Source organism: Mastigoproctus giganteus, chromosome 3, assembly GCF_048544385.1.
Source record: "Mastigoproctus giganteus isolate SK-2022 chromosome 3, ASM4854438v1, whole genome shotgun sequence".
NCBI classification, from domain to species: Eukaryota; Metazoa; Arthropoda; class Arachnida; order Uropygi; family Thelyphonidae; genus Mastigoproctus; species Mastigoproctus giganteus.
In genome coordinates, this window is record NC_143577.1 from 114662904 (window position 1) to 114689177 (window position 26274).

Below are 26274 nucleotides of genomic sequence, written 5' to 3' on the forward strand. Positions count from 1 at the left end.
ATTAGCAACTAAGGCCATATTGCTCCGGGATATGCGGTGGTCATTCACTGACCTTTCCGCATCCTTCGTATTTGGTGGTGACGGGCTCGAACCCCGGTCTAATCAAGAAGCGTATGCTACGCACTGCTGCTCCTTCCCACCTGGCTACGGAGGCGCCAGACCACACTTAGAGTACTGTATACAGGCCTGGAGGCCTCATTTCAAGAAGGATGTAGAGTTGCTGGAACGAGTACAGAGAAGGGCAACAAGAGTAGTGAATGGAACAAAGGGGTGCTCTTACGAAAAAGGCTTAGTTTTGCAAATTACATTGTCTGGAGACTAGGCACCAGCGAGGTGATCTGATAGAGGTGTATAAAGCCTTGAATGGCTTGAGCATGCTCAATGGTGATGGGCTTGTCCCTCTTGCTCAGAATATCACCTGAGAGCGCATAAATTCAAATTGAGGAAAGACAAATGTAGGATAGACGTGCGGAAATTTGCCTTTAGCCAGCGGGTGGTTGGTTGGTGGAACAGACTTCCATCCCTTGTCGTGGAAGTTGATAGCCTAAATAAGTTTAAGGCTCAGCTGGACAGGTATTTCGAACGAACAGAGGGGTGAAGTGGAAGTGGTTATTTTTTTTATTTATTTATTTTTTTTTTTTATTTTATGTATTTTTTTTGGCTGATGCTGCATAAGTTTGCTTTCTTGCATCAAATGCCTCTACTAATGCTAATGCTAATCAGGAAATGACATATGTAATCATTTACCTGTGCATTTGTATTGCTCGCCATTCTCAAGGTTGAATAAATATCACTATGTAATTATTTACCTGCGTTCACATAAGTCACTTAGGAAAAGGCATTTTGCTTCGGGTTCCATAATGCATGAGGAATATTATTGCATCCGAAAGATCAGGACTAAAATACTGAAATATTTACAAACTATACAAATATTTAAAATATTTCCAAAATACTAAACTATTTACAAATACTGTATACAATATTCATTAATATACAAAAATCGTTACAATGGAACATGAAATGTTAGACAGGAACGCATGTGCATGAGGTTGGTGAAAGTTATGGAGGCAGTTGTCAATAATTAATTGCATTTGTAGTGAAGTATTGCCTCGCCTTCTTCTGAGACAGTATTTGAATTCTATACGGTGGGACCAACTGATGATGTTACTAACAGCAAATTCAAAATGGGAGGCATTCAAAAATTAATCTTGGAAGCTACTAGGCTTTACATACCAGCTAAGAAATATTGTTCAAGGTTTAGGCCTAAATGGATGTCAGATGAACTAATGAGACATGTGGCAGAGAAGAAAAATACATGAGATACATATAAATTAATGGGTGACATGGAAGCCTATGATAGATATAAGCTGGTCTGTAACCAAGTCACAAAGGAGATTAGGCAGGCAAAGGCAGATTATGAGAAATCTTTGGCAAAGGATGCAGAGAAAAACAGCAGAGAGTTCTTTACTTTTGTAATCTCTAGAAGGAATGGGATGAATCAAATTGGTCCACTCGATATCGATGATTTAACTGTTGATGATCCTGCTCAGGTAGCCAACAAACTAAATGAGTATTTTGCATCTACATTCACACGCGGAGAGTTATTCAGGGAGGGGAATGCCAGAGGTGTATTAAACTCTGGCAGTAAGCTAGATAATCTTGTATTAAGTTTTGCAAATTACACTGTCTGGAGACCAGTCACCTGTGAGGTGATCTGATTGAGGTGTATAAGGCCTTGAATGGTTTGAGCAAGCTCAATGCTGAAGGGAATCTTTCTCTTGCTCTGATTAATTGCCTGAAGAGACATATATTCAAACTGTGGAAAGACAGTTGTAGAATAGATATGTGGAAATTTGCCTTTTGCCAGCGGGTGTTTGATTGCTAGAACAAGCTTCCGTCTGTTATTTTTAGAGTTTGATTGCTGGACTAAATTCAAAGCAGAACTTTTTTTTTTTTTTTTTGGTAGTTGTTGGCGCATCGGCTTCTGTGGCCATAATGCACCACCCAAGGTTTTTGCAGTACTTTAATCCAAGCCCAAGGTGGGATTTGAACCCGTGACCTTTGGGTTGCCAGCCAGGCACTTTACCCACCTGGCTAGCCCTGTCGGCAAAAGCAGAACTAGATAAACATTTGGAGTGAATGGATAGATGAAATGGCAAGGTTATTTTTGGCTGATGCTGATAAGCTTGCTTTTTTGCAGCATATGCCTATATGCTAATGCTAATCATTACATATAATGATCTTTATTGTAAGGTGCATGCAACACCACGAATTTATAGAACCTTTCATGGTAACAAGCCAACCTTTAACACAGGCAAATGAATCATGGCCAGCTGCGAGCAATTCTCAAATAGCTGTACATGTGTGGATTGGTAAGGAATGAGAGAACTCTCCGGACACGTAATATCAGTGAATGAAAGTAACATCAAACTGATTAATGCAATCTATTGAAAACCCTACTTGCCACTTGATTAGGAAGTTTTGTTTCCTTTCCCAGTAATAATAAAAATAACTACTCCACCAATACATAAATTGTAGATTATGAATAATTTGGTAAATTTCCATACCTTATTTTAAACCTGAAAAAAAAAAAAAAATAATAATTGGATGGATTCTTCTGAATCTGGCCAATTATCTTTTTTTATTATATAATCTGGCCAATTATCTTTTTATTATATAATCTGTCCATTTATTCTTTTTTACAATAAGATAAAAATAACCTATTTCAGTAACAAATTGAATGTTCAAATATCGTGCTTAAATTTGGCAAATTTCCTTACTCTACACTAAAACTGACCAAACAGATATTTCAACAGATTCAGAAGATAAAAGAAACCTGTTTCATCATTGAATAAAATTTGTTCAAACATTTGCAGTGTTTTTCCATCATGCTTAAATGTATCTTGAAAATGAAAAGAAAATTAAGAATTTTAGATATAATTTAGTGTAGACTAAATAATGCCCACGTAACCCGCCCCATGCTAAATTGTAATGATAGGAATTGCAGGAATTATATTTATCTATAATAACTGTAAGCAGTGCGTTTTTTTTTGAGACGATATGCAATGGTACGGCATACCGGCACTTTTATTAACAGTGATGTATGACATTTGGATGCTGTACACTTTTAAATTTGTAATATTCCGTAAATTTTTTCACACGTTTGCCTACTTTTCAAATAAACTTAGTTATTTAACTAAATTTGCATTTTTCACTGTCTATTGTTAAGATATTTCTATATAAAACTTTATAACCATTTTTAGAATTCTAAGTTACATAGTCGGACTTCTGTTTAACGAACTCCTTTTATAGTTTTTTTTTTGAATCTCCCTTGGAAATTACATATAAAATAGTTTTCATTGAGCGAAGAAAATTTTAATATAACGAACGACTTAGGAGAGACTTAACTGGGTACGTACTGTTTGCCCTTCTGGCCTTCAGGCAACTTAGGAAATTAGTGCTGCTGCTAAGCAAGAATTGAGAGAGCGAAAGGGATTACCATTCTATAACTTAGGGGTACCTGGTCAAATCTATCTGACCACCTGTCCCACATACGGAGAAGTCTCCCTGGTCAACAGTGAGCAGATCAAGGAGTATTCCCAGTGGGCTCTGGTTCACCTTCTACTACAGTGGTGTCCAACCTTTTCCCATACAGGGGCCATATTCAAAGTTACATTTTTTTCGGGGGCTGCACTGAGTGATTCGAGAAAAATTAGTATGTTACATTTTCCATATCTTGTTACATGTAAAAGGAAGTTTCTGTTTTCAGTTACCGTTTTTTATTTTCAGGCTATATATAAAAAATGCAAATTCCCAATACTTTTATGTGTAACAAATCTATGTCACTATTTTAGATTTTATTAAAATCATAAAAATATGACTTTTTTTTGTTTTTCAAAAAAATATTTCTTTTGCCTTTAAATGCTCACTTTAGAAAATTTACAACCCGAAAGGATCAATGCTTAAGATGAATATAAGGTGAATAAATAAAAATATTGATGAACCTAAAATTGAAAATATTCGAAAATTTTATTAAGTACAATACACGATTACATTTTCTAAACAAAACATTTAATGAGTATTTATTTATTTTTTTTGATAATTAGCAAAATTTAAAATGCTGTATTCACTTTCCATGGGGGCTGTAGGTTGGGCACTGCTGTGAATCAACAGTAAGTGCCCCGTTTGAGAATTAGGAGGAGAGAGAGAGAGAGAGAGAGAGAGAGAGAGAGAGAGAGAGAGAGAGAGAGAGAGAGAGAGAGAGAGAGAGAGAGAGAGAGAGAGAGAGAGAGAGAGAGAGAGAGTGATTTAATTTTATTTCGACAAATAATCTGTTGTTTCGCGGAAGCGCATTGTCCACATTTTTCTGTAAATTTTCCCTATTTCTGTTTATATGGTCACAGTAGCTGAATATCCGAATGACAATTACATTTTGGGCAGTTAAAAAAAAAAAAAAAAATTCAAATTTAACTAGTGACAATATCGATGACGAGAGAAGGAAAATGAGGCCAACGAAGGTCTAAACGTGAAATGTTGGCATTTGGTGAAATGAAGTTAGAAAATTGTCAGTTAGGCTTCGATTAAATGAAAGACATAAAATTTGTGGATTTCGAGAATACCTAATCGAAAAGACAGTTTCGGAAAAATTGAAGTACATTTGATGAACGCTATGCGTATGATACCAATTTCATTGAGTGAATATGAATGAGGATTTTCACAAATGAATCTGATTGTCAGCCCAACCAGAGCTTCGTTGATGAAAAAAAACAATTTCTTCTCTACTATTTCTTAAAATTGTAGGCCAACTGATGACACACTTCGATCCAGCAAATATGTCGATTCGTGGCTGCTTCTGAAACGTCATTCATCAACAGACACAAACAGTAAGAAAAGAAGTCGGCATAGTGTGTTAGATGAGAACTCAATAAAAATTTGGAATATTCTATAAAAACTTTATTATGAAATTATTTTTACTTATTACTTATTTTTTACACATTTTACTTATTTTTTATATACTTGAATAATAAATTTATGCTTAATAAACTGTGTGTTAATATACTTAATTTGTTCTTATTCCAAAAATAAAGTAACTACTTTATTTTTGGAATAAGAACAAATTCTGATATTGTTACTTTACTACTAAAGTAACAATATCAGAAAATACTTTTTTAGAGTACTGTACTTTTCATGTCCTTTTAATTTTTCCTGATAGCAAGGAACGAGTACCGGCACTTGCTTTTTTACAAAAAAAGCACTGACTGTAAGTAAATGAATAAAGAATGGAAAAAAAGTGGAGTTAAAAAGAAAAAGAAATATATTTGGTATTATGGACCTTCTCCTATACACTTTTAATATATCACTATATATATATATATATATATATATTAGTATTAGTAATGGCCACATGGTGCAAGGAAGCCTATGGCTTATGCTGCACCAGCCAAAAAAATAAAATAAAATAATAAGAATAAAAACAAATTAATAATAATAAGAAGAAAAATTAAAAAAAAAAAAAATCGATGTCATTTATGAAAATCAAAAACAACAATGGTCCTAATACTGATCCTTGGGGAGCCCCACTTCTTACATCAATCCAATCTGAGGAATAACCAATTATCACAATCTTCTGCTTCCTACCCTGAAGCCACCCTGCTATCTATCTAAGGATTTATATATTCTCTTTTCTGTTTCTCTCCTATTTTTATTACTTTTGTCTTTAAACTAATTTTATGCTTTTTTTTATGATTTTTATATATCCCTTGAATCGAATTTTTTTCCTTCTCCTCTTAACTAATTTCAGGACTAATACTCATGGTGGTTGGTTGTTAATCTTTCTCTGGTTATCAATAGTCCTAGTCTGTGAATATTCTCTCTTTTTTACCCCTCCCCCTTTTACATATTTTTTATTTTCCTTTCACACACATACACAAAATGTTATTTTCATTCTGTACTGACTCATTCCTGACTAGTTTGAACCTTGTATCTTAATGTTGTTACTAGTCAGTCTTGTTTTAACTCCTTTCCTTTTAACCCCTTATCATGAAGGACAGTAGTACATGTTTGAAGTATGTTGGAATAAAGATTTTGTTTATTCATCATGGTTTTTAATCTAGAGCTTGTTATGCATGGTTTTCAATTAGTTTCATACACTTCATCTGCACAGATGAAACTGCCAATACCCTTTGACAAAAGTGTTTTCTTTTATTTTAGTACTGAAAAATGCAGGATGAATTTAAGAATGCTCTCAATAATTTTATGTGCATGCTGAAAAACAAGAAATTAAAATCAGCAGTATCTTGCATCGAATTGTTGCATTCTTTGACTTTGTGCCATGGATTTGTATAGTTGTTGAAGCCACTGGTTTTTCAATTAACATTTTTCTTGCTGTCAGTCAAGATAATATTTAAAACACCTAATAATCGAGTAATAAAAAACATATCTTAATGTCATATTTTCGTTTTTGAAGTAAAGGTGGCATAAAAAAATGAACATTTTTGAATTATATCCTGCTGATTTTTAAGATCTTAAATGGGGATTACTTTTTCTGAGTATGTGTGACCTTCAAGAAAACATTGACACAGCCAGTTAGGGGTTAAGCTAATATTAGCATTCTTTAGTTTGCATGACCTTCTATTGACATACTGCTGGTGACATGCTATTCTTCTTCTTTATTAGGAATTTTCCATTATGCAATGGGTTTTCCTCGACACAAACACAAGAAAAAAAAAGAGCAATTCTATTCTAGTCTTTTTCGCCACAGTTTTCTGTATCTTCCTCTCTCAGTTTTCGTCTTTCTGTGCCTTTACGGATTCCATCCATCCACACCTCTCTTGGTCTTCCTGGTGCCACTCAATTCATAATCACTTTTGGAAGTCTATCCTTCTCCATTCTTCTGGTATGTCTATTCCACCTCTGCTTTTTTGTTTCAATTACCTGGATTATATCAGTTTTCACTTCCATCATTCTTTGAATCTGTTCATTTTTTATTTTCTCTAGTCTCAATTTTCTTGCTGCTCTTCTCCAGTAGTACATTTCTGTTGCAAGCAATTTCCCCTGTTGTCTTTTATTTCACTGTTCCTGTTTCTGCCCCATAGAGCATAATACTCTGCGCTATTGTTTTGTAGATAAGTCTCTATCTTATTGAATAGTAAACTCTTGGGATAGTCTTCGCCCCATTTTAACTCTACATATGTTGTCCTTATACATGGTCTTAATGATATTTATCAGTGGTTCACTGATAGATGCCTGCTTTAAAGCTTCTCACAGCAGTTTTCTAGGCACATTATCATACGCCTTCTCTAGATCTATAAAGGTCATCCCAAAACCTTGACATTTCTCATACTTTTTTCAAGAATTTGCCTTAGTGTGAATATATGGTGTATAGATGATCTGCCTGCTGTATGAAATAATATTAATATGCAAAATTTTGCCTTCTCCTAGGTAACCTACCCTTTCCAATGAAGTATTAATGATGCAAGAGGAAGTTTGTTGTGATAAGTTACTAAAGCACAGACAAGTGTATAAATGGCAAAGGTATTTCAAGAAAGTACATGAATCTCTGAAGCTTTCCTTAATAGCTGAAGTTATCCATGCCATTGTTGCAAATTTACTGAATTGAGAGGTTTGTGCAGGTTACTTCTGATGCAGATATGAGTACTAAAATACACCAGGATGGCAGAGTGATATAGAGACCAGGTAAGGTAAAACTTTCTGTGATCTTTTTTGTGAGAAATTAGTAGGTGAAACAATCCTTATCTGAAACCAAAGTATGCCCAGTGACCTTTTGGTATTTGTTTTTTTTTTGAGCAGAATTGTGTAACATTTGTTTTTGAATTTTTCTGAATTTTGGGATTGTCTCAAGAATCATTTGAATGAATAATGAGTTTTAGTATTTTTTTTTTTTTTTTTTTTGTCTTGTGGAAGTTTATATTAAGGATAATATATTTTAGTTATTTTATTAAAATTTGAGAATTTTAATTGTTAAGTTTCATATTTATTTTGTTGCTGGAAGTTTTGGCTTGAGTCTTGCCTGACTACTTATAAGTGACATTTCTGACTTACTGTAGAATTATAATATAGTATTAAAGCTGTAATGCAGTTTTATATCTTTTAGTTATAAATTATAATTTATAATATAGTTTTCTGTCATCTAAAATTAGTAATTATAATGACAGTGTTAGGAAATAAGGTCACTGTGATCCTGACAAGAAAAAACAGTGGCTTTCAGTGGTTGTGACATGTGTGGAGCTCACTTCCACTGGATATATGGCAGTGTACAGAAAACTATTTTGGTTTAAAAACATAGGGCGAAACAAAACAAGTTCAAAAAATTTGTTGTTTTTGTTGATGAGATTAAGCGCTTGAATAAAAGATTGAAAGAAATAAGTTGAGTGAAGTACAAAAGTCAGGGGAGTTCAGCACACTGATTTAGATACTTGGAGGAAGAGATTGTGCTACAGTAATAAGTGCAGATCAACTTTATGTATGGATCAGTACAGATCGGCAACCCTTGTTATATTTTTATAATTGGCAGAATGAGACATAAGAAAGACCAACTTATAAGTAATAAAGGTAGGTGTGATTTTTGGGGGATAGTTTTCAACATTAGCATTAGTAGAGGACTATGATACAAGAAAGCAAGCTTATACAACATCAGCAAAATAAAAAAAAATCCTTCCCATTTTGCCCATCCATTCGCTCCAAATGTTTGTCTAGTTCTACCTTGAATTTTTTAAACTGTCAACTTCCACAATGACAGATGGAAGTTTGTTCCAGTAATCAACCACCTGCTGGCTAAAGGCAAATTTCTGCAAATCTGTTCTACAATTATCTTTCTTCAGTTTGAATTTGTCCTCTCAGGTGATTAATCTGGGTATTCGAAAGACTCCCATCAGCATTGAGCTTGCACAAACCATTCAAGGCCTTACATACCCCAATCAGATCCCCTCGCTGGTGCCTACTCTTCAGTCACTGCAATTTGCAGAACATAAGCCTTTCTTCATAAGAGCAACCCTTTGCTCCATCCATCAATCTCGTTGTCCTTCTCTGTACTTGTTCCAGCAGCTCTACATCCATCCTAAAATGAGGCCTCCAGACCTGTATACAGTACTCAAGGTGTGGCCTGATCATTGCCTTATACAAGGAGATAATCACCTCCTTATCCCTGCTAGAAAAATTCCTGTATATCATTGACAAGACACTATAAGCTATGCTTGCAGACTGTCTGCACTGCTTAGAAAATTACATATCGGATTGTACAATTACCCCCCCCCCCATCTTTATTTCTTTCATTCTAGACTACCCTGAATGTACTACTACACAGTTGATATGTTATTCTGGGGGTACTGCTACCCATATGCTTTACATTTGTCAATGTTAAACTTCAGTTGCCACGTCTCTTCCCACCTGCTCAATTTTTCTTGATGCTGTTGCAGTAGCGTACTATCATTACTGTCACCCTGCCAACCTTTGTACCGTCTGCAAACTTCGACATTAAGCCTGATATACCTTCATTGAAATCGTTGATAAATGCTGAAAACAACATAGGCCCAACACCAAAACCTGGGGGTTCCACTAATAACATTAGTCCAAGAAGAGCAATGTCCATTGATAACTACTCTTATCTTCTCCCACTGAACTATCCCTTTATCCATAGCAGCAATTTGCCTTTAATGCCATACTTTTCCAATTTGTATAGTAGTTCCTTCCATGTATGCAACCATATCAAACCCTTTCCTAAAATCCAAGTATATGATATCAGAATTATTTTTTGCATCCGGTTTGTTTGTGGCCACATCATAGTATCCAATCAAATTGGTCACACAAGACTTTCCCTTATCAAACCCATGCTGTGTCTTAACTATAACTGTAGTCTTGTCTAGATGGTCCTGCATTACTTCTTTAACCAGAGACTCCATTAATTTCCCTGGAATATAAGTTAAAATAACAGGTCTGTAATTACTCATGTCACCCTTTGATCCCCCCCCTTTGTGAATTGGAGACACACTTTCATATCCAGTCCGTGGGGACCTCCCTTGAGTCCAAGGAAGCTCTCATAATTATGGCTAAGGATTTGCTTACTTCCTTTGCCACCTCCTTTAATATGACTGGATAGATCCCATCCACCCCAGGTGCTTTTCTTATGTTTAACTTTAATAATTTCTCCTCCACTTTGCTCTCTGTTATTACAAAATCATTTAGCTCCCTTCCAGAGTTTGATGAACTTCTGGCATTCCCCTTCCTGAATAACTCCTTATGTGTAAATGGAGATGCAGACAACTCATTCGGTTTGTGAGCTACCTGAGCAGGATCATCAACGGTTGCCTTATACATTGATTTCAAGTGGTCCAATCTCATTATCCCCTTCCTTCTAGAGTTTACACAAGTAAAGAACTATTTGCTGTTTTTATTTGCATCTTTTGCCAAGGATTTCTCATAATCTGTCTTCTCCTGTCTAACCTCCTTTTTGACTTGATTACAGACCAGCTTATATCTACCATAGGCTTCTGTGTCACCTTATAGTTTATATGCATCCTATGCATTTTTCTTCTCTACCACAAGTCTCATTAGTTCATCTGACTCCATTTAGGCCTAAACCTTGAACGATATTTCTCAGTTTGTATGAAAAGCCTAGTAGCTTCCAAGATTAATTCTTTTAATGCTTCCCATTTAGAATTTGCTGTTGGTAACATCGTCATCATCAGTTGGTCCTACTATATAGAATTTAAAAAACTGTCTTCACCGTTGTCACCTTTATGAAAGGGAAAACCCTTCGTTTTACCCCTGACGGTAGTTACATTTGAGTAAATCCTTCATCAGTACATGTTGATTACTGCCACCTAGTGGTTCCTTTGCCGTCTCCGTAGCCAGGTGGGAAGGAGCAGCAGTGCATAGCACACGCTTCTTGATTAGACCGGGATTTGAGCCTGTCACCACCAAATACGGAGGATGCGGAAAGGTCAGGGAATGACCACCGCATATTCCCGCAGCAATATGGCCTTAGTTGCTAATGCTCCTAAAAACCAAATAACAAACAAACAAACAAGTGGTTCCTTTACCTGCAGATTCTTGATGCATGAACAATCACTGCTGATAATCAGATTAAGTGTATTACTCCCTGTGGTTGCCTCTCAAACATGCTGCTGTAGAAAACATTCATCCAATAAATCAACAAAGGCCTTATGAATTGTGTGGAAAGAAAGACATGGAACGAAACCAGAATTTGCTTATCTGTTGTAACAGTCTACAGTAAACATCCTATCTTTCCTTTTGCATTAGAAAATTTTAATGTTATTGAAAAATAAACCATTGTTGTATTGGTGTAATACATGTGAACAGGAGAAGTACAAGAAAGTTTGCAGATACTGTTGAAGATGCTTAAGTGTTCAAGAAACTAAATAGATGCGAGGGATGAAAGGGTCATGAAATAAGCTACGATTGATGATGAACCTGCTAAGATAGCAAACAAACTGAATGAGTATTTTGAATCTACATTCACACGAAGAGTTATTAAGGTTTGAAAGTGCCAGAAGGTTATCAAATTGTTGCAGGGTGCTTAATGATTTTGTAATAACTTAGAGCAAAGTGGAGGAGAAATTGTTGAAGTTAAACATAAGAAAGGCACCTGGGGTGGATGGTATCTATCCAGTTATATTAAAGGAAGTGGTAAAGGAAGTAAGCAAACCCTTAGCCATAATTATGAGAGCATCCTTGTACTCAGGGGAGGTCCTCATGGACTGGAAATTTGCAAATGTATCCCCATTTCACAAAGGGGGATCGAAGGGTGACACGAATAATTACAGACCAGTTAGTTTAACTTCTGTTCCGGGGAAAATAATGGAGTCATTGGTTAAAGTTGCATTGCAGAATCATCTAGACAAAACTGCAGGAATAATTCAGACACAGGATGTGTTTGTTAAGGGAAAGTCTTGTCTGATAAATTTGATTGGTTATTATGATGTGGTTACATCATAATATACATCATATATTACATCATATGATGCAAAAAATAATTTTGATATCATATACTTGGATTTCAGGAAAGCTTTTGACACTTTTGCACATGGAAGACTACTGTACAAATTGGAGCAGAATGGTATTAAGGGTAATTTGCTACAATGGATAAAAGGATGGTTGAGTGGGAGAAGACAGAGGGTGGTAATTAATGGGTGCTGCTCTTCATGGACTAATGTTATTAGTGGAGTCCCACAGGGTTCGATGTTGGGTCCACTGTTGTTTTGTATATATATCAGAATGTTTGGAAGGCCCAGTTGTGAAAGTCGTAACTAAACATAACCGTGCAGCTCAACCTGCAAGATCGGAAGCATTGCAATTGATTGGTCAAATATGGCAACATGCAACAACCACGAACGAACGGCCACAGCAAATTGTTGCATCAGTAATTGCAGAGGCTCATGCCAATGTCACGGCATTACTTCCTAAAAAGGATTCACTTAAACGAACCGTTCGTCATGTTCGATGCAACAGTGGCACTCCTGCTTTACCGAGCAATCTCCAGGACTTGGTAATTCCACAAAATTATAAAGAAATTATCATCGATGGCAATGTACAACAGTTTTTGATGTATGATTCTCAAGACAAACTGCTCCCGGGTCGTATGCTTATTTTTTCCACTAGTTTTTTTTTTTTTTTTCTTTTTTTTTTTCTTTTTTTTTCCACTATTTTTTCCACAATCTTCAGTTATTGGCGCGTAGCCAGGAGTGGTTTTCTGATGGAACTTTTAGCACAGTACCCACGCATTTCCAGCAGCTTTATACAATTCATGTGGTTCAATTCAGTGCAGTTATTCCAGTGGTCTACGTGCTTCTGCCAAACAAAACTCGTGTCAAGTTGCTTCAAGAAGTTAAAAATCTACAACCGGGTCTCCAACCCCAGTGACTTATTACAGATTTCGAACAAAGTGCCATGCAAGCCTTCCAACAAGAATTTCCTTGTATTGTAAATACTAGTTGTTTTTTTCATCTTTCCCAAAGCGTTCGGCAAAAGGTACAGAATGAAGGTTTAAAAGCCCGATACGAACAAGACCATGAATTTGCTCGTTGGATCCGAATGATTCCGGCATTGGCATTTATTCCTCCTGCTAACGTTATTCAAGCATTTGAAGATTTAGTTGAAGCTGATGACTTCCCCATTAAAGCTATGATGATTGAAAACTACTTTGAAGATACATATATTGGAAGAAGACAGCGGAGAGGCTGGCAATTACCCATTTTTGCCATCAAATTGTGGAATGTTTACACATGAACACTGAATGATCAGCAATGTACCAACAACGGCGTGGAGGGGTGGCACAGGGGATTTCAGGAAACTTGTGCTACTTTATTCCCAAATATTTACCGATTCGTTGATTCTTTAAAGAAACAACAAGGGCTACACAATTTCGAAATTACACAACTAATTGCCAGTGATTCAGGAAATCAAAGAAACAAGAAAAATGCTGCAATTTCTGCTAGAATCAAAAGAATAGTCCAAGATTTTCAAAATCGTAATGTGATTGATTACCTTAGAGGCATTGCATACAACTTCAAGTTTTAAACAATAATAATGTGCATTTATTCTATTAAAACAAAATAAATTAGAATTATTAAAAAATTAGGTGTATAATTTACATTTCTGTAGCCTACTGAATATCTACAGGGGCAAAATGTGGGAGGCGAAATGCGAGGGGCCACTTTTCCGGATCCCGGGTCCACTGTTGTTTTGTATATTTATCAATGATATTCATGAGGGTATATCAGGCTTCATGTTGAAGTTTGCAGATGATACAAAGGTTGCAGGGTTGTTAATGACAGTAATGGCAGTGTGCTACTGTAACAGGATCTAGAAAATTTGGGAAGATGTGCTGAGAAGTGGCAACTGAAGTTTAACGTTGACAAATGCAAAGTACTGCATATGGGTAGAAGTAACCCCAGAGAAACTTACCAAATGTGTGGTAAGACACTTAAGGTGGTAGAAAATGAAAAAGACTTGGGAGTAATTGTGCAGTCAGATATGAAGTTTTCTGAGCAATGCAGACAGGCTGCCAGGGCAGGTCATGGGGTTTTGTCAATGATATATAGGAATTTTGCTAGCAGGGAAGAGGTGGTGATTGTCCCTTTTTATAAGGTAATGATCAGGCCACGCCTTGAGTACTGCGTACAGGTCTGGAGGCCTCATTTTAGGAAGGATGTAGATTTGCTTGAGCGTGTACAGAGAAGGGCAACAAGATTGGTGAGGGGAATGAAGGGATCCTCTTACCAGGTTGCAGAGGTAAGAGGATCCCTTCATTCCTCTTCATTCAGAGTGGTTAAAGTTCTGGAAATTGTAACGGCTGGAGACTAGGCACCTGCGAGGTGATCTGATTGAGGTATATAAGGCCTTGAATGAGTCGAGCACACTGAATTCTGATGGGATTCTTCCACTTGTTCAGATTATGAAACTAAGGGGGCATAAATTCAAATTAAGGAAAGATAAATGTGTGGAAATTTGCCTTTAGCCAGTGGGTGGTTAATTACTGGAACTAACTTCCATCTGTTGTTGTGAAAGTTGATAGGTTAAATAAATTTAAGGAGAAACTGGACAAACATTTAGTGGGATTTATTTAGTAAAATTTTTTTTTTTTTTTTTTTTTGGCTGATGCTGCATAAGCTCAGACACTTGCTTTCTTGCATCACATGCCGGCCCCGAGTGCCAAGCGATAGTGACAAGCGATTTTCTTCCTGCGAATATATAGTGATCTCCCAAAGTGTTATAGTTTCAATTGTTTTCTACCGTCACCTGTTCTTTTGTTTACTTGAAGAGGTTCTTTACTTTAAAGGACAAAAGTAAGAACTGAGAGAGGAAATCTACCTTTCTTTTTTATTCTATATATTCATTACTAACCCTTTATTTACTTCAACAACCGCTTGGTCACTGGTGGCATCGCTCCTGCCTCCACGTGGTGGGGCCGGTAACCTGGGGGATAAGACAACCCCCGGGGCTAAAAGGAGCAGATATGGAAACAAGTGATTTTCCACGCTTAGAGCCAAAGAGCTCTCAAGCAAATGACATTCATGACACTGACAATGACTTCTCTCTATTGAAGAGAATGAAGAAAGACATTGGCAGACAGGAATTACCAGCATTCCTGATAATACATTCTCTGTCAACACAACCTGTGGCCAAGCTCTCCCCCTTTATCATTCAGAGATGCCTCGAACATGCCGCAGGTTCACCAAAAATGGTGAAATGTCTCCAATCTGGAGATTGATTAATAGAGACCACCAATCCTCGACACTCTGAACTTTTATTAAGTTTGACATCTTTGAGTGGAATCCCAGTTCAAATCACACCACATAACACCCTCAATTCTTCAAAGGGAGTGATCACTGAATGGGATCTATTAAACGTTCCTGAAGATGAAATAGCCCAGGAACTTAAAGAACAAAAAGTCACTCAGGCAAAGAGGATCATGATCCGAAAAGATGGCAGTTTAGTTCCTACCCGGAGTATAATATTAACTTTCAGTTCTCCAAACCTACCAGCTTCAGTCAAGGCAGGATATTTAAACTGTCGCGTTCGGCCATAAATTCCGAACCCCCTAAGATGTTTTAAATGCCAGAAATTTGGCCATTCCCAGACAGCATGCCGTGGAGATGCAACATGTGCAAACTGTGGGTGTAAAACTCACACACAAACAGAATGTAAGGCACCAACCCCACAGTGTCCAAATTGCAAGGGCAGCCATCCGCCATACTCCAAAGACTGCGACCTCTGGAAGTTGGGGAAAAAGATACAAAAGTATAAAGTTGAAAATAAAGTTTCCTACCAAGAGGCAAGAAAACAAATAAGATTAAATAACCCAAAATGCACCTATGCCTCTGCTACTTATAATCACCAGTCAATAGCATGTCAGACAGAAGTGTCCATCCCTCCGATCTCAGACTTCCCTATCACCCTTCCCTATCTCTTCCATCATGCAGTATGATTGATGATTTTTGAGGTTATGATGAATGTCGTGGCGAGATCCAATATTCCTTACATTTCGAGGGTACAGCTCTAAAACGGTGTTCGCAGGCCGGCCGCTAGTTAGTACACCGGACTGAACCTATTGGTAACTCTCTAGGAAGCTTCCGGATCAGCTAGTGTATAATCTTGCTACCTCTACTCTGCCAGATAGTGACTGGAGGGAGTCCGAGTAGTGTGTATGCGGGGAGCATTGTCGAGGCCACGTTATGTCAAGGATCTGGGTATATTCTTACTACATGTACGCCATATCCAAAAATTTCATTACTTCATACAGCATGTCCCACCCACTTTTTCTTACTATTTATACACCATGAATTGTCAAAATAAAAGAGCAAGCTTATCTGCGAAAAGATCTAAACCTCCCAAGGACTTCCTAATTCATTTCACAAATATACGTGGTCTCAATTCTAATCTCAACGATGTCCATTTCCACTTGCAGTCTTCCAAACCCCATGTACTTTTTCTGACTGAATCTCAGTTATCAGTTGATTCAACTACTGCTCATCTCAGATGTCCAAATTATTTGCTGTATGATTCCTTTCGCCTCAAAGGTGGTACTTGTGCATATGTCCGTTCTGATATTCCCTGTCAGAAACTTGGCAATTTGGAATCTCCTCTCTTTGATCTTCTCTGGCTTAAAATCTCTCTACCTCATTGTGTAAAATTCATCTGTTGTCTCTACCGTTCTCCCAACTCTACTAATCACTTGGAGCTCTTTGACTTCCTCTCTTTGCAACTTGACTTTCTCCAGTCCAACGTTCCTAACAGTGAGGTAATTTTTCTTGGTGATTTTAACGTTCACAACTCCAGCTGGCTTCCGTTTTCTAGTCACACCGACCCAGCAGGTCGAGATGCCGAGGCTTTTGCAATTACTAATGACCTAGCACAGATTGTTCATTTACCTACAAGAATACCGGACAATCCTAATCATACAGCCAATACGCTTGATCTTTTTCTCACAAACAACCCTTCTAAGTACAAGGTTGAAGTGAGAGGTCCTTTAGGCACTTCAGATCACAACTTGGTGATTGTCTCTTCTCCAATGGAACCTTTATCTCATGCCTATTCCCAACCTCGTATTGTTTGGCATTACAAGAATGCAAAATGGGATGACCTGCGAGACTTCTTTTCTTCTTTTCCTTGGTCTGATTACTGTTTCAAAACTTCTGATGTCAACGTTTGCTCAGATCATGTCAGTCAAATTATTCTTGTAGGAATGGAATCCTTTATCCCACACTCCACTTTAAAATCTCGTCCTTTATCTAAACCTTGGTTTTCCAATAAATGTGCTAAGGCTGTCCAAGAGAAGAACGTTGCATATCGTAATTGGCTTGTTTCTAATTCTTCAGTTTCATTTTCTGCCTACACCAAAGCTCGCAACAATTGTAAAGCAGTTATTAATCAGTCCAAACTAGAGTTTGAACAGGCTAAGAGTAGAAAACTCGCTTCTTGCCCTAATGGTAGCCGAGCATTCTGGTCTCTTGCCAAAGCTATTGGCCGCAACTTTTGCCCATCTCTTCTCCCACCTCTGTCCAAACCAGATGGTTCTGTTGTCACTTCAGCCAAGGATAAAGCTGACCTGCTAGCATCCCATTTTTCTTCGAGCTCATGTATAATGATCTTGGTAAAACACCTCCCACCATTCCTAACACGCTTCATTCAATGCCTCCTGTGGTCTTCCATCAGAAGGATTTTGATGAATCTTGATGCTAAGAAAGCTCCAGGTCCTGATGGTATTTCTCCACTTGTTCTCAAAACCTGTGCTCCTGAACTTACTCCTATTCTTTGCCGCCTTTTTTCACTTTCTTATTCCAAAGGTGTTTTTCCTTCTGCTTGGAAATTTGCTCATATCCAGCCAGTTCCTAAAAAGGGTGACAAATCCCTCCCATCCAATTATCGTCCCATTGCAATTACTTCTACTCTTTCTAAAGTAATGGAGAAATCAATTAACCGCCAACTCTTAAACTACCTAGAAACCTTCCATCTGATCAACGATCGCCAGTATGGATTCCGTCAGTGTCGATCCACTGGTGATATTCTGGCTTATGTTACCCATGTATGGACTAATTCAATGGAAAGGTTCGGTGAAACACAAGTAGTTGCTCTTGACATCTCAATGGCTTTTGATCGTGTTTGGCATAAAGGTCTTCTAAACAAGCTTCCATCTTATGGTTTGCCAAATGTTTTTAGTAATTGGTTATCCAGTTTTCTCTCTGATCGCTCACTGAGGGTGATGGTAGATGGCTCTGTCTTCTAACTTCTCCACTAATGCCGGTTTCCCCCACTCTTTTCCTCTTGTATATCAATGACCTTCTTCCATTGACTGGAAATCCTATCCATAGTTTTGCCGATGATAGCACATTGCATTCAACTTTCCATTTTGAGAAACTTTGTCCAGCTCAATCAGCTTCAAGTTCTCGAAAATCTGCTGCCAATTCCTTAAATGCCGATCTTCAGGTAATTCTCCAGTGGGGCAAAGACAACTTAGTTGATTTCAACCCTTCTAAAACTCAATCTTGTCTTATATCTCGCAAAAAGGATTCTTCTGCTCCTATGCTTATCTTTAGTGACACTCCGATTTCTAGGCAAAATGATATATCTCTTTTGGGGATTACCCTGACTTCTAATCTCTCTTGGCACAAGCACATTACAAATATTGCTTCCTCTGCATCTAAAAAACTTGGTTTTCTCTTTCGCTCTCGGCGTTACTTTTCTCCCAAGCAGCTGCTCACTCTGTATAAATCGCAAATCCACCCTGCCATGGAATATTGTTCCCACATCTGGGGTGGTGCCCCCAAAACCTCTCTCAGGCTTCTTGATTCCATTCAGAAGAGGGCAGTTAGGTTAATTAATGATTCATCTCTAACAGAGTCTCTCCACTCGCTTTCTCATAGACGCACTGTTTCTGCTGCAAGCCTCTTCTACAGATACTTCCATGGGCACTGTTCTTCTGAATTGGCTTCTATAATTCCCGCTCTCTCTTTCAAAACAGTCCGAACACGTGCCGCCACCAGCCAACATCCATTTACTGTCCAACTTCAAACCCACAGAACCAACTTTTCATCTTCCTCATTTATTCATTCAACTGCCGTTTTCTGGAACAACCTTCCTTCATATGTATTTCCTGAAAATTACAATCTACAGAAGTTCAAGTCCAATATCAACAAATATCTTCATTCGTCTTCTCAACCTCCAACCCAAGCACGGTACTAAGTACTATAGGTTATAATACCTCTCGTGTTTGGGGTTCTCATAAAAAAAAAAAAAAAAAAAAAAAAAGACTGGGCTCGATCAGTCCTCTCGGTCCAACATCCATCAAAGGCAGTCGATCAATGCAGTAATACGCCACTGACAGTTCCATCCCAGAGACTTCCCCATTGTCAAGCAGCGGAAAAATTAGATCAGTTGAGGTGAAGCAATCTCACCCCTCAAGCATGGACACCGATGATACCACCAACTCAGAAGATCTGCTTGAAATACATGCAGATGATGATATGGAAGATGGCAATGACTCAAGACGCCCAAATTTTTCAAGAAAAGAAAAATCAAAACACGAGAGATATAAACAAGCCTCTCACAAAAAGCAAACAGACTCCTCTTCCACTCACAAAACCATAATGGAACAAATCATACAATGGAATTGCAGAGGTTTTCGTAGCAATATTGATGATATCTATGAACTAATTAATTGGTACAATCCTGCTGCCATATGCTTACAAGAGACAAATCTAACAAAAAAAATATCCGTTTCAGTCAAAAACTATACTATCTTCAGAAAAGATCGATCTGAAACTAACAGCCTCCATGGAGGAGTGGCTATACTAGTGGAATCAGGAGTCCCCTCCAGGCACATTCCATTACAAACACCATTAGAAGCTGTTGCTACCCGTATAGTAATCGGTATCACACTGACACTAGCCTCAATTTATCTTCCATCGAATCAATCATGTACAATTCAGCAACTGTTAAATCTAATTTCTCAATTACCACCTCCTATTTGTTTACTAGGAGATTTTAATGGGCATCATCCATTATGGGGATCTCTGGTCTCAGACGGACGTGGCAAACTCATTGAATGTTACTTGACCGAGAAAATTTGACACTATTGAATAATGGCTTACCGACATATATCCATTTTCCTACTGGGTCAACCAGTGCAATAGATCTCTCAATTTGCTCTCCGATCCTCTTCCCAACTATAGAGTGGGCAGTACATGACAATCCTCTAAATAGTGACCACTATCCGCTGATCTGTAGTATTCAAACCACCCATTTTCAAACAAACAAAAACAAAATGGAAATTTTCCAAAGCAAACTGGACGAAATTTACCAATCATGTATCTTTCGATGATGACACCATATAGTCTTCTGCTATTGACACTGTCACCGATCATATCACAATGCAGATACTAACAGCAGCAAAAGCCGCCATCCCACAGTCTCAAATAAGAAACCATCGGCATACCAATCACTGGTGGAATGGCGATTGTAATAAAGCGAAAAGAGAAAAAAACAAAGCATGGAACACCTTCCACAAACATCCCACCACTGCCAACCTTATTAACTTCAAGAGACTGAGAGCTAAAGCTCGTTATATCCGGCGGAAGGCGAAAAAAGACACCTGGATAAAATTTGCCTCCTCAATCAACAAAGATACTGATACCCGAATAATCTGGGAAAAAATAAAGAAACTAAATGGTAAATATCATAAGTTGCCTTCTCCTGTTATTAATTGGAATGGGAAGGAGATCTCATCTGTTGATGAAATTGCCAATGCCCTAGGAATGGTGTTCTGTGATTTGTCCGCCTCAACTGCATATCAACCATCTTTTCAAAAAATCAAAGCTGAAGCTGAGAAAAGGAAACTAAACTTCAAAACTGCATGTCCTTTTACCTATAACCAACCACTCACAATATCTGAACTGAAAGAATCTATATATACCTCAAGAAACAGCTCTCCTGGCCCTGATGGAATCTACAATATAATGATTCAACACCTCAATCAGAAATCACTAATTTCATTGCTAAACTTTTACAATAGAATATTCTCAGAACATGTATTCCCTACTTCCTGGAGACATTCTTATGTAATAGCCATACCTAAACCTGGAAAAGACCATTCGATTCCTAACAACTATAGACCAATTTCTCTAACCAAGCTGCCTGAGTAAGACTTTGGAAAAAATGGTTCACCATCGACTCACCTGGTACCTTGAATCCGAAAACATAATCAGTAATAATCAGTTTGGCTTTCGGAAGAATAGATCTTCCCTAGACCTCATGACCAAAGCCGAATCCAACATAAGAAATTCATTCATCAGAAATCAACATCTCGTCATGATGTTGATATAGAGAAGGCCTTTGATACCACGTGGCGCTACGGTATCCTAAGAGATCTCCATACTATTCATATGAGAGGCCATTTACCATATTTTATTCAAAGCTTCCTTCAGCACAGATCTTTCCAAGTGAGGTCCGGCAGCTTTTATCTCAAACATACATTCAAGAAGAAGGAGTCCCACAAGGCTTTGTTCTTAGTGCCACTCTGTTTGCAATACGAATAAACAACATCACAAACAGCATTCCAAATACCGTTGACTCGTATCTCTATGCAGATGATCTTACCATATCCTGTCATTCCCAGAATATGAACTATATTGAGAGGCATCTACAAATATCCATTAATAACATTGAATTATGGATTGCGCAAAATGGATACAAACTGTCAAGCCACAAATCTACAGCTATACATTTCTGCACGAAGCGCGCAATGCATCCTGAACCCGAGTTGCACTTGGCCGATCATCCACAACCAATTGTGAACAGTATTCGCCTCATACAGCTAATTTTTGATAAGAAGTTAAACTTCCAGGAGCACATCAAGTATCTAAGAACCACTTGCATAAAGAAAATGAATATACTCCGGGTCATCTCCAGTACATCTTGGGGCGCCGATCGTTATACCCTGCTCCACTTATATAAATCTCTAATTAGATCTCGGTTAGACTACGGAGCACCTGTTTTATGACTCAGCTAGGGAGAGCACCTTGGCCCGTCTTGCACCCATCCAACATTCTTCTCTTAGGATAGCCCAGGTGCATACAGAACATCACCAGTTCAAAGTCTTTATGTTGAGGCTGACGAACCTCCACTTAGCATCAGAAGAAAGATGTTGCTGATAAACTATTCAGCTAAAATTGAAAGTCTGCCTACTCATCCGGTTTGGCCACTATTACATAATCCTCAATTGAAAACCCATTATACAAATAAACCTAGAACAATTCGACCTTCTGGTATCAGACTGCAGAATCTAACAGAAAGCTGGAATATTCAGCTTGATAATATCATCAGAGAAAAAAAAGATCCGGATCCCCCGTGGACTAACTTTACACTTTCTTCTGATGAATACTTTGAGCAATGGGGTAAAGGCTCTATAGCAGATATTAACATCCAACAACTACATGTTGCTCACTCACAAAAGTACCCACACTTTACCAAGATCTATTCTGATGGTTTGAAGTCTGACAGTCGAGTGGGTGCAGCTGCCGTATTCCCTAATACAACTGTCTCAATTTCACTTCCAACCGAATGCAGCAGCTACACTGCTGAACTCCATGCCATTAAGCTTGCTCTGGAAAACATCTCGCTAATGATCTTTCTAAATAAATAAAAGTATAATATATACTGATTCACGGAGTGCTATTTTAGCTTTGAAAAGGACTTCCTCACCTAAAAATCCTTTATTAAAGTTCATAAAACATAAGCTGATGCGTCTTCATGAGCATCAGAAAACTGTTATCTTTTCATGGATCCCTGGCCACAGTGGTAATCCAGGAAACAAATGTGCAGACAGTGCTGCTAAGTATCCTTCCATCATATCCTCAACAAATAACCTAGTCCCATATCCTAGACATGACATACGGAGAACATCTATGGAACAATGGACACTTCTGTGGAAAATGCAAACAAATAAACTATTTCAAATAAAACCTGAACCACAATTATGGACTTCTAGCCTTCGGAAAAATAGAAAAGAAGAAGTAATCTTAGTCAGAACTTGTATAGGTCACACTCACCTCACACATCTCTATCTGCTTACAGGAAATGATCTTCCGCAGTGTGCACACTGCTCGCAACCACTTACAGTAAAACATATACTCCTTGAATGTAACTTGTTCAGCAATGCCCGACGAATGTCTTTTAGTTTCATTTCAGATCTACAGCAACCTCTCTCTGAATAGCATAATAGGTAAAGAAGCAAATCTCTCTGAATTCTTTTTGTATATAAAACAAATAAAAATGTATGACCGTTTCTAACTGCCCACCGTGCAGTTATCATAAGTAACTCAGTTAATTTGGGAGGCGCAATATGGCCTAAGTAGCTCTTGCACCAGAAAACACCACAACAACAACAGCATCACATGCCACTACTACTACTACTATTGAAGAAGATACTATATTTGTGGCTTGACTATATTGCACTAATACATGACTGACTACACTAATGCATAATGAATAGTCAGATATATGCAATATATTTGACTACTTGTTATGCAGCTATAGAGAAATTGTGCTGGAATCCACTTCCCATGTGGAAAAAAAAAAAAAAAATGATAGATGTTAAAAAAAATTGAATGTGCTTTTAACATATCATACATGTATTTTGTAATTTAAGAACAGCATGAAATCATCACAAAATAATTCACTAAATAAATTAAGAAATTACATTTAAATTAAAGGGACCTGATAAATAACAAGAACTTTGACTATAGCATCACACTTAAGTCAGTTTCAAAATCCCCATATAAATTGTGCCATTTTATCTTGGTTACAGCATCATTTTAAAATTGGAAGCTCGATTGTAACTTCAAACATTTCAGCAAAGGGACACCAGCAATATGTATTTGCCATGTAAGCTGACCTCCTTTTTTGTAGTCATGTGTCATATCTCGCATATCATTGTGTTATGATTAAACTCAGCATTAAGAACCAGTCTGTTTTTCAATTCAATTAATTCTGCTGTTTTCTTTTTTAAGTTTACATAGTGACATTATACTATATTGCGCATTAATCAGTGAAGGAAGTGTAAGTGTAAATAGCTCCCTTATATGGATGATCATGAAACAAAACCTACAGGAATTGCTGACTACGTGGCATTGCCCTTATATAAAAAATCGCACCACCCTTAGTATCAATAGTATCTTAGAATTGACTTCTATCTTAATCAAAGCAAGACATTTTCGGTTTGAAGATGACGCTTATGAACAGATTTATGGACTTCCAACGGGATTGGGCATTTCAGCTCCCTTTTCTGAAATCTATCTAACAAGCATCGAAAGGCAAATACTCCAACTGCTCCTGCCTGGAATCAAACTATTTATACAGTATGCAGATGACATATTATGAATCGGCAATAAAAATGTTATTGAGAACCTCCTAACCAATTTTAATTCTATACACAATAGACTTAAGTACACCTTAGAACTGGAAGAAGATAATCACATCAATTTTCTTAATTTAACCATATACAAAAGCGAAAAGATTCAGAACCAAAATATACAGCAAGATTGGAATTCATTGGATTCATCCCACCATACATATAACAGAGAAATCTGTGTTGTACAACCAGATATACAATGCATCTGTAAAATATAGTCATTCACAAGAAGACTGAACTACAATACTTGAAAAAAACGTTTACTGCCAGGAAGTACCCCAAACAGTTGATTCAGAACACCATATCAGCAATAAAAAATAACATCAATAGTATTAGTAAAGACTATACACAGTGCACCAAGATTATTCTCTCATATCACAGCCAGTTTATAAGATAGCTACGCAATGTTTTTGCAGGCACAAACATTACATTAATATTTTCTTATAATAAATTGGGAACCTCCTTTAGTAATTATAAGGAGACTCACAAATATAAAATATTTGCAATGCTTGTTACATTGGTAGCACCACAACAAAATACGTGTCATCTAAAATGGCAAACACAAGGGCACACTACCATTACAATAGTTTTAAAACCAACCAATCAGGCACTGATTGGTTGGCTTTAAAACTATTGTAATGGTGTGAGTGGAATCAATTAACACCCATTAATTGATTCCACTATTACCCTAATTAAATTAAATTACAATTATAGGATACTCCAGTATGAAGCCTTAGCAATAGGATGGTTTTGGCATAATACATCACTGTAAATATTAAACACGAGATTACTGGCCGGTCTTTCAACAATATGGAACCTTGTGCACTTTAAATTCCAACATGTTTAACATGACGCATCATGGGATCTAGAATTACAATATCAATCTCACCCTCACTTGTACTACTCAGCCAACCGACGATGATTATATCTGAAGTCTTTCGTTTGGACTCTTGGCTACTAATTCAACGGTTTTAGTTTCTTCTCTTTTACACAGTGATTTATGGATGACAACCAGAGGAAAAAAGGGGTGCACTTCTTCTTCCTCTGAGCATAATCTTAATTATTAATGTACTTTTAAAACTTTTATTTTTATCTTTTTATGGACTTCAAAAAGTTATAATTACAGATTAATGAGGTGAGTACCGGGCAAATTAAGCTTTCGCTATAAATAAAGAGAAAATAGAAAGTACTTTAAGACCTAACCATAAAAAGCTTCTAATTACCCTTATATATGTTTATATGGGAGGCTTTGATTATATAAATGAGTCAAAATCAAAGTACTGTCAGTTGTTTTCTCTATAAACAGTTCCCTCAGTATAGAAGCACATTTGCTATAAGAAATTGACCATCTCTAGAGAATTTAATGAGAACCCTTGCATTTAAATATCACCCATACATTTAGCATTAGTAATGCTAAACTAATGCTACTTTTCAAGAATTTAATGAGAACCCTTTCATTTAAATTTAGCATTAGAGGCATATGATGCAAGAAAGCAAGCTTATACAGCATCACTCAAAAAAAAAAAAAAAAACCCTTCCCATTTCACCCATCCACATTCACTCCAAAAGTTTGTCTAGTTCTGCCTTGAATTTATTTAAACTGTCAACTTCCACGACAACAAAATGAAAGTTTATTCCAGCAATCAACTATCCTCTGGCTAAAGGCAAATTTCCGCATGACTATTCTGCAACTGTCTTTCCTCATTTTAAATTTATGTCCCCTCCTGATAATAGGAGCAAAAGGAAGAATCCCATCAGCATTGAGCTTGCTCAAACTATTCAAGGCCTTATACACCTCAGTCAGATCACCTTGCAGTTGTCTTGTCTCCAGA

General features: G+C 37.2%; 1 protein-coding gene across 3 annotated transcripts in view; it reads left to right on the forward strand.

Annotated features, from left to right (window-relative positions):
• The window catches only part of Scm (Polycomb protein Scm), a 427976-nt gene that overhangs the window by 22587 nt on the left and 379115 nt on the right, over positions 1–26274 (forward strand). For all 3 annotated transcript variants that reach the window (XM_090370651.1, XM_090370653.1, XM_090370652.1), the window contains one exon: positions 7441–7695. The gene's annotated coding sequence lies outside the window, so the exon portion shown is untranslated. The remainder of the gene's footprint in view (positions 1–7440; positions 7696–26274) is intronic.